We start from the raw sequence: 14363 nt of genomic DNA on the forward strand, positions 1-14363 counted from the left end.
GAAAGCAGTTCTAATTGTACCCAGCAGGGGATGTCAACCACCGTGAGATCTCACAGTGGCAGGTGCATCAGCAGTGCAATAGCTCGTTACATAGGCAGGGAAGGTGGTGATAAGAATGCCTTTAGTGGGCATTCAAGCCTGGTATAGTGAGTGCACGTTCAATAAAGCCCTCATTCAGGATCATATTGTTTCCATAGGGCGATGTTGGCCTCAATCAACTGTAAACAGTGCTCTTGGCTTTCCCTGCTGTGGGCTGTTAACAGCGCATGCAGCAGCCCGGACTCAAGAAGGGAGCAGCCACAGGTGGGAAGCAACCCTGGCACAGAATTGCACTGGGATGTTGTTATCTCCAGTGGTGATTTTTCTGACATAATTGGCAGTGATTGTCTTGTTTCATTAGCCATTACACAGCCAGTCCTGAGCCCAGCACTCCAGGGCTGTAGCTAGGAAGCCTCCCACATTTGCTGATTGTGGGGATGGGGGTAGAGTTGCACTTATCCCTCCGCTTGGCTTGGGATCCCATGCCCCCTCAGAAGCCCTGTCTCAGTCAGCTGCCACCAAGTTCCCCTCAGGAGTGTCAGTCACACTGTGTGTGGAGAATTCCCCGGGCTGTGCCTCCAGCCTCCATGGCTAGGCTAGTATTTTCTCTTTATATCCCTTTGTTCCCAAGGCCCAGCAAGCACCAGGTCTGCTGGCCAGAGACCGACAGCTGTCCTCCCCTTAGATCTTTCCCCGCAGCCTCTCCTCCGAGGCAGGCCATGCTTCTTCCTTGGCACCTTCACCTGAGGGACATCTTCACTACAGCGTCAGTCTGGGCTCTTACCTGGGTGCAGCCCCTAGCCCCCTTCTCCCCTTCCATCCACATGCAAAACCCCCTCACAGGAGTTTGAGGGAGCTTTCAGCTCAGGCTAGCTGGCCTGCCTGGGGGTGTGGGTTGAGACAGGGTCATGCTTTCCCTCAGGCTGGTAACACACCCTCAGTAACTCAGGCACGGCTTTGCAGCATGGCTACTCATGCCCAGTGCCAATCACTGGCATTAATACTGCAGTGAAGGCATAGCCCCAAAGGGGTCAGAGGCATAGCCCCCTCCACATGCCCACCATCATCTCAAACCTGTGAAGAGTCACATCTATAACATTGTTCCCCACTCTCCTCCATGGACCCAGAAACTGATGGTGGAGACCCAGTTCCATTCCCCTGTGCGGATGCCCCTATTGGACCAGCAGATGAGAAAACCTTGGCTGAATCCCCCTGGAGTTTCCTCAGCATCTTCTCCTTCGCTAATCCTAATAACTTCAGAGGATGGACTCTCAAAATGGTTTTGGATGCGCCTCGGTCAAAACCTTAGCTTCTTGTACATCTCCACCTGTGGTCACTGAGTCTCCACTATTGCTTCTATGATTACTCAGCCCAACATTCCATAGCCACGGTCACTCAGTGGCCCTATGCCCCTCTCCTTGTCCCTGGGTCTCCTATATATTACACCACAGGTCATTATGTCCCAGCTAGGATTACAGGCTTCTCGAAGTGTCCTTTGAACTCCCACTGTGTCCTCCATGTGCCCGTCTGGTGGTCAGCAGGCCTGGCATTACCTTCCTCTGGTCTCAGGACTCCCAGTATGTGCCTCTCACGTCAGCTTGTCTCCCTAGGCTCATTTCAGGTTAATCCTGACCTTGTGACAGAAACATTTCATATTGTAACATACCTGACAGTCTCCTGCCCCTGGGCCCCACAGACCCCAGCACATGGATTCCCTAGATTCAAGAATCCAGTAGGCCTGACCTTAGAATCCAATCAAGCAGTGGGAATGGGGGACAACCTACCTGTTGTCGTAGCAAAAATCCACAGGAGGCTCCAACCCTTCCAAGAAATGAATAGTCTCTAAACCCTGTGGCTCTCTCACAAAAGCATTACCAGACCCCTTCCCCCACTCCGCACCCTCCAGTCGAGTCAAGAGCAAGCACTGCTACAGTGAAAGGAAATATAACCTACCCTCATGCACAGACAGGCAGGCAGAGCTAGTTATTATGACCTCCTAGCAGAAAGGCTGTCATACCAGAGCCAGCTTTCTAGTGAGGGGCTTAGGCAGTCTCCCTCAGGTTGTGGAGCTTGTGGGACCTGTGGGGTGGGAATAAGATGGATGCGTATCTCACTCATAAGTAGGTGATGTCTACTTTCACTCCCATCGCTGTAAGTCAGATCATAGAATCAATTGAGTTTCATTGGTATAAGATCAGAATTAGGCACACTGGATGAATTTCCATGAATCCAGCCCTACACTTCCCCTCATGCACACACACGAACACACTGAGCCCTTCTCCTTTTAACATCTCAGGGTGGTAGAAGGTGCTTTCCCCTTCTTTCCATTAGGAAAGCCAAATATGCCTCTATCTCCTCTGCATTGCTAGGCACAGACACAGCCTAATAGAGATATACCCCGGGGCGAGATTAACAACTTAATTAACATTTCCCCAGTCCCCTATTTAGCCCTTTAATGAATTTACAGAACCACTACAGCTATAAACAGCCCAGCCAAAGTCACGTCAACCCTGGATCCTGCTTGCCTCCTCTCTCATCCCTACTTCAGTGCCCTATATTAACTGCCCAGGGTGCAGCCAAAGTTTGCCCACTGCCCAGGCAGCACGATCACCAATTGCCTGGTCACAGCCCCCATGCAAAAGCTACAGCTGGAGCATGTATTTCAGAGGCTGACCCCCTCCGTGGCTCCCAGAGAGACAGCGAGAATAAACCAGTCTCTAGAGAGTTGTAGAAAGATGCTGAATCTCTCACAGTAGCTCCAGTCGCTTTGGAAGCAATACAAGCTCACGAGGGGGGAGAGGAAGGGGAGAAAGATCTTAATGAGGGATCTCATCTCTGGTAGAAACCCCAAGTCCCGCTTCTCTGAGCTATTTCACCGGTGGGAAGCAAAGGGTGAGGTTTACTTGGGACATAGCCAGCTCTAGGGTTGCAGTTAACTGAGTGACAGCTCCTCCCCCTGTTGCCCCTTCACCTCCCACCCCCATATCTGCCCTCCCCTCTCCAAGCTGGTTAGGAGCCAGCATTAGAGAATTGCCAGCTGTCATCGGAGACTCAGGGCAGCCTGGACAGCTCTACAGTACCATGAAGGGCCATTGCTTTTGTTGACAGCTGGCATCAGGATGAGGCAGAGATCACAGCTGATCGCTCCACTCTGGAGCTAACATCAATCTCTCTCTGTCCTCACAGCCAAGTTTCAATAGAGCTGATCTGTGAGTGACAGCCCAGCCCTGGCCTCTCACTAATGATGTGCAGGGCAAAGCACTGACTCGTACCTTTTAGAACCATCTGCCTCCCCCTTTTCTCCACCCAAACCTGACCTCGTCCTTCTCCCAAACATCACCACTTTTGCTCAGCCCTGGGGGAACGCTTTCAGTGGGGATGCTGGCCTGTTCCTGGCCTCCCTCCCTAGTAGAGGCTCCACATCACAAATGGGCACAGACAACTCAGCCTGCTTCATTGCTTAGGCCCAAACAAGTGAAATAAGCTGGCACTCAGTTTTTGGCACTCAAACTGGTGTTGCCCAGAACCACCTAAGCAGCAAAAACGCCAGCGCCTTGACAGGCTGAGGTAGCCTCCAGCCAGGTGCAGTACTTCCAGGGAATGTGACCATTGTGTGCTTGGTATCTCTAGTTCAGTCTAGCCCACCTATATTTGCCCAGGCATGCCTACCCACCTCAGGCCCTGCTGCAGCCTCCTCTGGCCCACTCCCTGATTCTCTTGGGCCCAATCTGGACCATCCACTCTGTTCTCCAATCCCTTCTACCTACCTTGTCCCCCCTGGCCAATATAGCTATAGTATAGATATGTGATGTCTTAATTTCCTCCATCCACGCATTTCACAATGATTATGACAACCAGTGGGCTACTGGTTCTCAGCTAGAGACCTCATATGCCACCCTTTGGTGAACTGTATGCAAAGATCTGACTAGGGGATCCCTGTAAAACCCTATGCATCCCTTGTGCCTTCTGCCCATTAGAACCAGGAGGTCCCAGGTTCCCACACTCCCAGTGTGAACTGGGAAGGAGCAGGACACTCTTCTCACCCCTGCCAGGCTTCCTGAGGTCTCCCACTGTAGCCAGTGGCTCTGTCCCAAAATTACTACTTTAAACTCCCTTGTCTGACTGATGTGGTAACCCTGACAATGAGCCTGCAAGAGAGGCAGTGATAGAAGAAGGCACTTGGTTTCTGCCCTTCCAGCATAGCGGCTTGAATGATTCTTTTCTCAGTGTAACCGTGGGGGGGGAGGGAGGGGAGAATGGCAAATTGCAACTAATTCTTTCCCCTTCCCCAGGGCTAGAGACACACTGCCAGCCTAGGGGCATCAGGCAGCCCAAACTCCCTCGTGGCTCCCAAGCACTTTTGTGCAGTTCTCAGTTCCCATATTCACAGCACTGCAGGGGGTTGCTCACTCCCCAGAGGGAGACGTACACAACGGCTGAGCCTGACTTTGCCATCCATGCAGGAGGCTATGAACCGCTGCACTGATTACAAAAGTAAGGGCCCGCTCTTTTGAGGCGCCAAGCATGCTCCATTCCCAAAGACACACAGCAAATCAGGAGCAGAGCACAGGACTCTTGGCTGCCAGTCCTGTGTTCAGATCACTGACGTAAAGATCCTTACATAACCACTTCACTGGGCTTCGCATCAGGCACACCGACCATTTTCTGCCTGCTCTGTTTGAATCTAGAGAGACATCGCAGTGGTTGTCAGACTCTCACAGAGAAGCAGCCCAAGGCCTCAAGCCAATAGCCAGGGCCAAATTAATTGATGGTGTAAATTAAGGTCATTGGAATTATACCAGGGGTTAATCTGGCTCTCAGGCAGTAGGGTGAATTTAATCAGCACTGGCATTTTCTGGACTGCCAGCCAAATGGTTAGTTAGGGACATATAGATACAGATACAAACAGATATTACAGACAGGACTGGTAGCTCTGGCTATGATTAAGGTTACCTGACACTTCCCATTATAAATGCCCATTTTCAGTTGCATTGAACTTTGCCAAATTTTAGCCATTTGGGCTGAAGTTTTCCTGACAGGTGTCTGCCTCAGATGGAACTTTGGAAAATTCAGCCAAAATGGTTCAACTGTTTCTGAGAATAATGTTGAGGAAAGGTATGTAGTTTTACCCATGTTAAAAACAATCCTGGATGCTTTTTTTCTTTGAGAAGCTCTAATGCCCCTACTTTGGAGCAGGGACTTGAAGGTTGGCATAGGGGTAGCCTGTGTGCCAGGGCTTGCCTTTTTGCCATCCCTGCGAAAAAAGTCAGCCAAGTTATAGACTTTTGGGTGGGGGCACATGGGGGAGAAATACATGTGGTTTGAACATGCTCAGTAAAGACTTGCTAGAATTTAGCTAGAACAGCTAAATTCACTGAAGATTCACAGCATGTTCCACACCAGCATGGAGATGAGCAGGACTCTCCCTGCAATTGCAGTTCTGAGCTCCCACGGACCAGGTCAGGCTGGGCACCAGAACTAAGGGCAGGTAGCCTCTCCAGTGATCTCAGTGCCCCCCTTACTGGGTACAGGCAGCATGGAAGAGGAAGCTGCCAGATTCAAGCGCAAATGGGAAAATGGCCAGACCTGTAGGCAGGGGTTGAGGGGGAGGGTGGGGAAGGAAACTGGGACAACGAGCTTTGTGGAGGAAGACCAGAACTGGCTGGGCAAAGAGACTGGGGAAAAAGGAGCCAGGGGTAAGGAGGAAACTGGGAATGACTGGGCAAGTATCCTCAGAATGGGGGGGGGGAGGAGACAGAGACTGGGACTGAGATGGAGAGTCCATAGAGGTGAGATTAGACTTGCTGTGCAAGGGCACTGGACTGAGATGAGAAGCCTAGGAAATGGATTTTGAGACTGGCTAGGTGAGGAGGATGGGATGGGGATCAGAGGTGCGGAAGAGAAAGCACTGAGGCTAGGACAACTTTGAGGGGAACAAGGTAGAAGGGGTCCAGCTTTAGAATAACAGGCAGAAGAGTTTGTAGCCACTAGTCACATTCCCCTCCAGAGCATGAAATGGAACCCAGAACTCCTAAGTCTCACCATTCCTCTGCTGTCAGGAAATATCTGTGAAACCCACCCCTCATGACCACTCCTCTTCTGGGAGCATAGGTGCTAATCCAGGCAAGCCATCTTCTCCAAAATTTAGGAGTCCCACAGCCTTTCCCAGGCTTGTGTAATGACTCAGATATACTTACCCACCTTGTATTCAGGATTATCACAGCCCTAGTCCTGCAGCTGGGTATAGTCCCTCTCTCAGTGGGTTAGAAGTTCCCAGCTCCCCTCCTGCAGCTGGGTGGTAACTCAGGCCAGTTAGCCCCTTTTACCTACTCAGCCCTTTCTCCCTAAGCTTATAGAGCTGAACAAGCAAACGACTTCTGCTGAGTGCTCTGGTAGCCTTTTATCAGGTCCAGACGCTCATCAGTCAATTAGCTGCAAAGCAGCCACCTAGGCAGTTGACTTCTAGAGGTGGGCCAAAATAGGTTTGTTCTCCCTAAAGAAGCCTGGCAGGCATAGACTAGGCCATGACTCCCCATAAATGGGTCAGCCACTCCATGCCACCCCTTCCATGAACTTATTTTCAAAGGGGTGTTGTGAAAATGCAGTGTTGGTAGCTGGAGGGGACTGAGCTGTGGTCACTAGTCTCCCAGAAGGCCAGCCCTGCTGCTGTGCCTCTCTTCCCTTTGCACAGCCAGTTCCTCCTCTACCCCTGTCAGCAGCACAGGGTGCTCTTTGACAGTCCCCTCCACAGGAGGCATCAGGGGGGCCGCGCTGCTTTCAGGTACAAGTGGGTGGTAGGATGTCTGCAGCCCACACAACAGTCACTCCTAGCTTGACATTTGCAAAGCACTCAGATACTCTAGTGATGTCCACCATAGAAAAGCCCCTGGGGAAATTAACAATTCTGCCGTCAGAGCAGGGTTTGAATGATGTGAAGTAAATAAGGTCTAGGGCCATACATTGAATAAGGATGAGAAAACAAAATGCTGAAATAGCTGCTTATTAAGTGAGCACCGTCCATCCTGTGCCCTGAACGAGACAGAGGTCCCGAGAAGGAAAAGTATGTGATCATGTAATTAAATCTGAATTCTGAATCTGGTTTATGGGGAGAGGTCCCCTAGGTCTGTCTCACTGCCTTCCCAGAACAGCTGTCAGTGTAAGGCATGCCCCCTCTCTGGGCTGAGCAGCACTGCCATGGGCAAGCAAGCCCTGAGCAGCAGCCTGTCTCAGAAGCAAGGAGTGACTGTTGTGTGGGCTGCAGACATCCTACCACCCACTTGTACCTGGAAGCAGCACTGCCCCTCTGATGCCTCCTGAGGAGGGGACTGTCAAAGAGCGTCCTGTGCTGCTGACAGGGGTAGAGGAGGAACTGGCTGTGCAAAGGGAAGAGAGGCACAGCAGCAGGGGTGGCCTTCTGGGAGACTAGTGACCACAGCTCAGTCCCCTCCAGCTACCAACACTGCCGGCACAGCTTCTCCCTTCTACTTGTGATCAACTAGATCCAGCGAACCTCTCCTACCAGGGTCTCTTTTTGCTTTTCCCTCTTTCTGCATCTTTCTTTCCTTGTTACTGGGGGTGGGGCAGAGAAGGTAAATGAAGGGAGGGAACATTTATCTTAAATACAAGATCCACTGAGCAGGCCCATTGGGCTGCCTCAGGCACTACAGGACAGATCTGAGGTCAGCACTTCAAACAGGACATATGGTATTACTGGCCAGATCCTCAGACAGCTGGTGTAAATCAGCATGGCTTCACTGATGTCCATGGAACTACACCAATCACCACAGCTGAGGATCTGGTGCACCTTTGGTTTGCAAACAGCAGGTCCAGGCCATGGTCCAGGTTTGTACATTCTCACAGATGATCTTGGTCCAAGGCCTGCCCCCAAGCTCCTTGTTAGAATCCCATGGATGGTTTATCTCAAAGGCACAGCAAGAGCCTCCGCCACACTGTACCTTTTCCAGAATCAGCGAGGCATTTATTACAATGGGCCATTAGCTGAGCATGGGCAGAGGGTGGTACATAATATAGATCCTGGCTTGTGGAGCGCCACACCTATTGACTGCTGTTTATGTTATAGACAAATCATTCAGGGCCTCCAAGGAGCTGCGCATCCTCACCTCTTTGTGACTTTAGTGGGAGCAGACAGCATTCAGTACTTCACACGAGACACTCAGCATGTAGCAAGAGCCAGCCCTGAGAAGCCAAACAGTTCTGTGGTTGCAGAACATTCCATCTCCCTAATATATCTTCCAAGTTTTTTGAAGGTCTTTGGAACCTTTCAGCATCTGCACATCCATGCCACGGGGCCTCTAGCTCTTGGCTCACACTTTCTGCATTTGTCCTCATCATCCTCAACACTCCCTAACTTGGCCTGAGGAAGCTCTCCCGCACACTCCCCCAATCAGTTACACTGTGTGTTGGCTGGGCAAGGAAGACATTCGTTTTTCCTGTTAGCACCACTATTGGAAATGTGGACAAGTAGTTTCTGTGTCTGGGCTGGTACATTTTCATGACAAATATCCTTCTGCTCAGCCTCCACAGGTGTGACTGGCAGAAGTGTTCAGCCCTCACTCCTCTAATTATTCAGTACCTCTGAAAATCGGGCCTTCTACATAAATCCTTTCCTCATTTAGGTGCTCCCCTCCCACCCAAACAAGGGAAAAGGATTGGTGCTTTCCTTTTAGACAGGCTCTGTAACTGGAGGCTGATATTCCCTGGGACCAAACTCTCCTTGCTCCCTGACTTATTCCTTACCCTTACCTCCAGTTCTTCCTGTCTTGAATACTCACTTCTGCCTCAGCAATCAGACCCTTTTCCTGGGACAGAGCCAGCTTGGGCAAAACACCAGAAATGGGTAAATAGCCTGTAACTTAAAGGCTAAGAAGGAAACCCCTTCTAATGAAAAATAATCTGCAGTTCCAACACAGAGCAAAAGGATAAGAAGTTGCTTGATTTTGTGTGTAAATGTAGGAGATTAGATTAGATTAGATTAGATTAGATAGGACTGTGTGCAGTTCCAGCCCTTCCTGAACTGAAGAGAAGGCACACAAGCTGTATTCTTGGCTGCTCACAGAGAGGAGGGACAGAGGCAGGATGGCACAGACTTGAGGGAAGCATCCTTTGTTTTAATTTGACATTCTTTTGTTTCTACAAATGAATCTATTTTTAACCCTATTAGTTAATCTGTTCCCCTGCTTTCCGCCATTGCTCCCATGTCCCCTCATGCATCACTGGCTCAGCCAAGTTTCAGCACAGTTTCCCAACTCCTTTCAAAACTCCCAGGCCCTGAGAGGTAAAGGGCAGACAGCGCTCCATTTACACACACATCTACACACACACACACACACGATGGGGAAGAGTCTCTTTCCCCCTTTGAGACAGGTGGGTTTGGGGTTCATCAAATGGATCTCTGGAAAAACTATGGAGAAAATTCTCCCTGGGCTGCATCTGCTTAGTACCCTTTACCCATTGCTGCTGGTACATGCTGGAATTTTGCAAGCTAAGGAACATGCATTACCCAACCCCATTGCCATAATTTCACTGCACATTGTTTAAAGAGAATTTAGTGCTGGAAGAGGTGCTGGATTGAAACAGCCCTGGAGACAGAAAAACAGGTAAAACATGGAAGCAACAATTACTGCAGAACAGCTCTTTGGGGCCCTTTAGGTAAAATAATAAAATAATAATACCTAGCAAATATATATATATATATATATATGACACTTTCCATTCAGAGACCTCAGAGTGCTTTACAAAGGAGGTCAGTCTCATTATTTCTATTTTTCAAATGGGGAAACTGAGGCCCAGAACATTGATGTGACTTGGCCAAGCTCACACTCCCAGTCAATGGTAGGGATGGGAACAGAACGCAGGAATCCACCTCATAGTTCAGCACCCTATGTGTGTTAAATGTGTTTCAATCCAGTATAAAATAGGATTAATTTGCAAAATTTAGATCTGGATCCAGATTTGGATTCTGACTTTACCTCCCCAGTTCTGGGTGCTTGATCTGGGTGTGTGGTACAGCACTGTCTCCATTATTATGTATATCCTGCCAAAATGAAAATTCTATTGCTCCTTTAACTATGGCGTCACTTCCACTCCACCAAACACCTTAACACCAGACATAGCTAGCCACAAAAGCAGGGAGACTACTTCTAATCGTTCATCTCCAACCACGGTGATGAAAATGCGACAGGATCCTGAAGGAAGTTGCATTTAAACGTAAGCAAAATAAAACACTAGTAAATGCCCCATAGAGAACAGCACTATGTTGGAAGGGAGACGTAGTATGGGACCGAATAGGCTTTTCAATTTCTAACCTTTATGATCTCGAACCAGCATAAAGTACAACAGAAGGGTGTTTCTCCTGCTTTGGTCTCTAACAACCAGGGAGCCTATGGAACTAGTGCAGTGGTTTGCCCAGACCTGCCAGAAATGAGAACTGAATCATGTGGAAGTGTTCATCCCAGCTGGCCTGGGCCCTGTGCTCCCAGGTTTCTGCCATTTGGAGGTGGGTTTCATTAAACACGTTGCTTTTCATCCTTTCTTGCTGTAAGTTATTCTGAAGAACTGCTGGGCTTCTGAGCTGTTTCCTTTGTGCCCTGCATGGCCCCTCACCCAGTTCCCTCCTGCTGTATCCTTGGTGCTCAGCCCTGACATGTGGGAGGTTCTAGGTCTGAAGCCCTGAGAAACCCTGAGGCTCAAGCCAAAACCCCTGAGGTTTCGGGACCGACCTCTCACAGTCATGCACTTCGTTTTCCAGGCTAGGGTATGTCTATGATTAAAGTGCTACAGTGGTGCAGCTGCATCGTCGCAGGTGGGCCATTATAGCGCTTCAGCATAGACCGTATCTACAGGAACAGGAGGGGTTCCCCCATCAGAGTAGTTAATCCACCTCCCCGAGAGGCAGTAATGAGGTCAACAGAAGAATTCCCTAGTGCTGTTGACACCAGGGGTGAGGGGAGCATGGGAGGGGGGTAGATTTCTCACACCAGTGCGAGATGTAGCTAGACCAGTGACAGTTCCTAGTGGAGACCAGTTCTTAGTTTCTAGGGCATGTAGGGGGCCAGCCCAGCCAGGGAGAGTTTAGCCTCTCTAGATGTAGAGCTGGATCATTGCTGCCGCACCCTGGAGCTCTGCGGAACAAGATAAATGGGACGCACTTGCCAGCCCCCAGGCAGTGGTTCTGCACAAGGAAAACAAGGGCAATGACTTTTTTCAACCCCCAAACCAGCTTGTTTTGCCTGACTCGTTGAGAAGCTTCTGCCCCAGCCTCAGGCCCTGAAGGGGATGTTGGGGAAGGGGCAAGGCTCTTAAACAACAAGCAATTATTAAACTCCCAGCTCTGAGGCGCTTTTGTTCTCTCCACTTGTAATAGCCGCTCCCCGCTATAGACCCAGGAGCTGGGATATGGGGGCACCTAGTGGGGAGATCAGAGACTACAGTACGTCTGCAGCCTTTCGGCCTCAGAAACCAAAGGCAGCAATTGCTAGAACCCAGAGCCACTGTCAGAGGCTAAATCCAGATGGAGTCACAGATACCAGTCCACAGAGCAGAGGCCAAAGAGGACTCAGGTTTGTTCCAGGGGTTAGTTCTGGAGGGGGTTCGGCACTGTGCTGGGGATCTAGGAATTGGTGTGGTCAAGAGGCACTCGTCCCATGTTGGGAGCTCAGGACTCCTGGGTGAGGATGTGGTGCAGTAAAGGGGACTCCGTTAGCTGGCAGGGAGACCAGGATCGCTGCTGTAAAGAGTCCTTTGCCAGGGGCCCGTGCAGTAAATGGGGACACCCAAGAGTGGTAACGGGCTCAGTCTACACTGCCCAACCCTGAGGGAATGTTATCAGGGTGAGGAGTCTCCCCCAAAGGGAACGGGAGCTGGTTCCTGGACACACAGGAGCCATGGAAATCCATCTGGTGCCTTTAATCCCTTTCCCTAATTCAAAAGGGCCAGGATCTGCCTGCACAGCTTCCCCTGGTCTAGGTAGGAAAGGGAAAGAGCAGGTTGTATCAGCTCTGTTGCTTGACTGGTAAACAGGCTGGTTGTTACATAAAAGACCAATAGCCCAGAACTGCCCTAACCAGCTGGTACTGGATCTGAGACTCAGACACAGCCAGATACCACAGACACTGAGGCATTCAGGTCATACAAGCACAAGGTCAAGAGTTGACAGAGGCTCTCAGGGCTCCTGTGATATCAGGGCTCTTGCACCCCAGTGGCCATTCTCATTGCAGTATCTCCGCACCTGCACAGCCAACTGCAATATCGTGGTTTTCAAGCAGTGAGGGAGGTGTGGACTCCAGTAGTGGGTGATGTCCTAGCTGGGAAGGGACACTGTGTCCCACACATTTGCTCCTGAGCAGGGGCACAAGTTGGTGAAAGCAAAGCACACCTTATAAATCACAGGACACTAGAGAGCCCCTGTCTCCCACTTCCCAGCCACACTGATTCTTCCCCAGGCTTCTATCAAAACGGTTACAAGTGTTCAGAAACTCCCAGTCCTAAAACCACCCCTCACATCACAGCTTTGGCTACTTCGGAACATAAAAGAAGCTCACCTGAACCAAGGATCGACGCACCTTCTTAAGGAGGAAAGCACAGATCCTCAAAGGGATTTACACTCCTAACTTCCACCGAAATCAAAAGAAGTGAGGAGCCTAAATACTTTTGAGGATCTGGGCCCAAGTGTCTGCTCAGTGTCTCCGGGGATAAGGCCCCACTAAAAATCAGTGAAAACTGAGCAAGAGGAGGTGTTTACTTTACACATCCCCCCACCCTCCTGTGCTCAAGCCCTGGCTTGTGGACGGTTCCTGGGACTGCCTGTGGGATTTCAGCGATGAGAACTCTCCTGTGCTTCTGTGAGAAGAGAACATCATTCATGTACTCCTGGATTTTTGGTCTGTTTTCTCCATCTTGTGTGGGCTGGGGAATTCCAGGCCAGGGAACCTTACATCTGTACCTGGTCATTTGGTTGCAATGATGCAGACCTTGATGGGGTCTCACCTGCCCAGTTTCTGCCTAGGGAAGTCGTGTCTTGCTAATCTATTAGAATTCTTTGTGTGTGTCAATGAAGTCAGGGATAATGGAGAACCAGCTGGCTTAATGTATTTAGACTTTGAAAGGGTGAAAGGGCCTTTGGTGACAAAGTCCCTCAATTAAAGGCTACTGAAAAAACGAAGTGGTCATGGGGTGGGAGGCAAGTATTGTCCTGGATCAAAAAAACTGGGTAAGAGATAGGAAACAGAGTGGGAATAAGTGGCTGATTTTCATTGTGGCAGAAGGTTAACAGTGCGTGTCTTAAGGTCCCATAATGGGTCCCATGTGTAATATATTAATGATTTGGAATGGGGACGGTGAGCAGTGAGGGAGCAAAATTTTGCAGATAACACAAAATGATTTAGGTTAGTCAAATCCAGAGAGGACTGCTCTCTCCAAAGGCAGGTGATGTGACACTAGATGGGGAGTGCTCTGAGTTACTACAGAGAATTCTTTCCCAGGTGTCTGGCTGGGGGTTCTTGCCCCCATGTGCAGGGTCTAACTGATCACCATATTTGGGGTCAGGAAGGAAGTTTCCCCTGGGTCAGATTGGCAGAGACCCTGGGGGGTTTTTTCGCCTTCCTCTGCAGCGTGGGACACGAGTTACTTGCTGGTTTGAACTAGAGTAAATGATGGATTCTCTGTAACTTGAAGTCTTTAAACCATGGTTTGAGGACTTCAGTAACTCAGCCAGAGGTTAGGGGTCTATACAGGAATAGGTGGGTTAGTTTCTGTGGCCTGTGACATGCAGGAGGCCAGACTAGATGATCATGATGGTCCCTTCTGACCTTAAAGTCTATGAGTCTATGTTAAGATGTGCTTAGCCCACTAACAACAGAAGCAACATATGGTCTGCTGAGACCACTGCCTATCATGCTGTCCAATACTGTCCCATTGTTTTCTTGCACAGTTCTTTCTTCCTCACTAGCCATCATTTTGACCCAGGCTTCACGGCTGACCTACTCATGGTCTTATATGGCATAATTTTATTGCTGAGAATTCCCTTTCCCTCATGGCCTAATCCTTTAAATGCCTCAATTGGTCCCACTGCCTTCCTGTGTTTCATAATTGGTAGTGCTGTCTGAGCCTCCACCTCAGTGATAAGTTGTCCAAGATCGTTGCTTGTGCATACTTCCCTCAATGGTTTCCTCAGATTCTCTTCATTGAGTAATTTCTCATAAAACTGCTGTCACCTCCTAATGATTTCACTGGCTTCCACCAGTGCTCTTCTGTTTTTGTTTTTGACACACTTCATGGCTCTCAAGTCCTCTATGCTTCTTTGCCCA

This window comes from Dermochelys coriacea, chromosome 9 (genome assembly GCF_009764565.3).
Source record: "Dermochelys coriacea isolate rDerCor1 chromosome 9, rDerCor1.pri.v4, whole genome shotgun sequence".
Taxonomy (NCBI): domain Eukaryota; kingdom Metazoa; phylum Chordata; order Testudines; family Dermochelyidae; genus Dermochelys; species Dermochelys coriacea.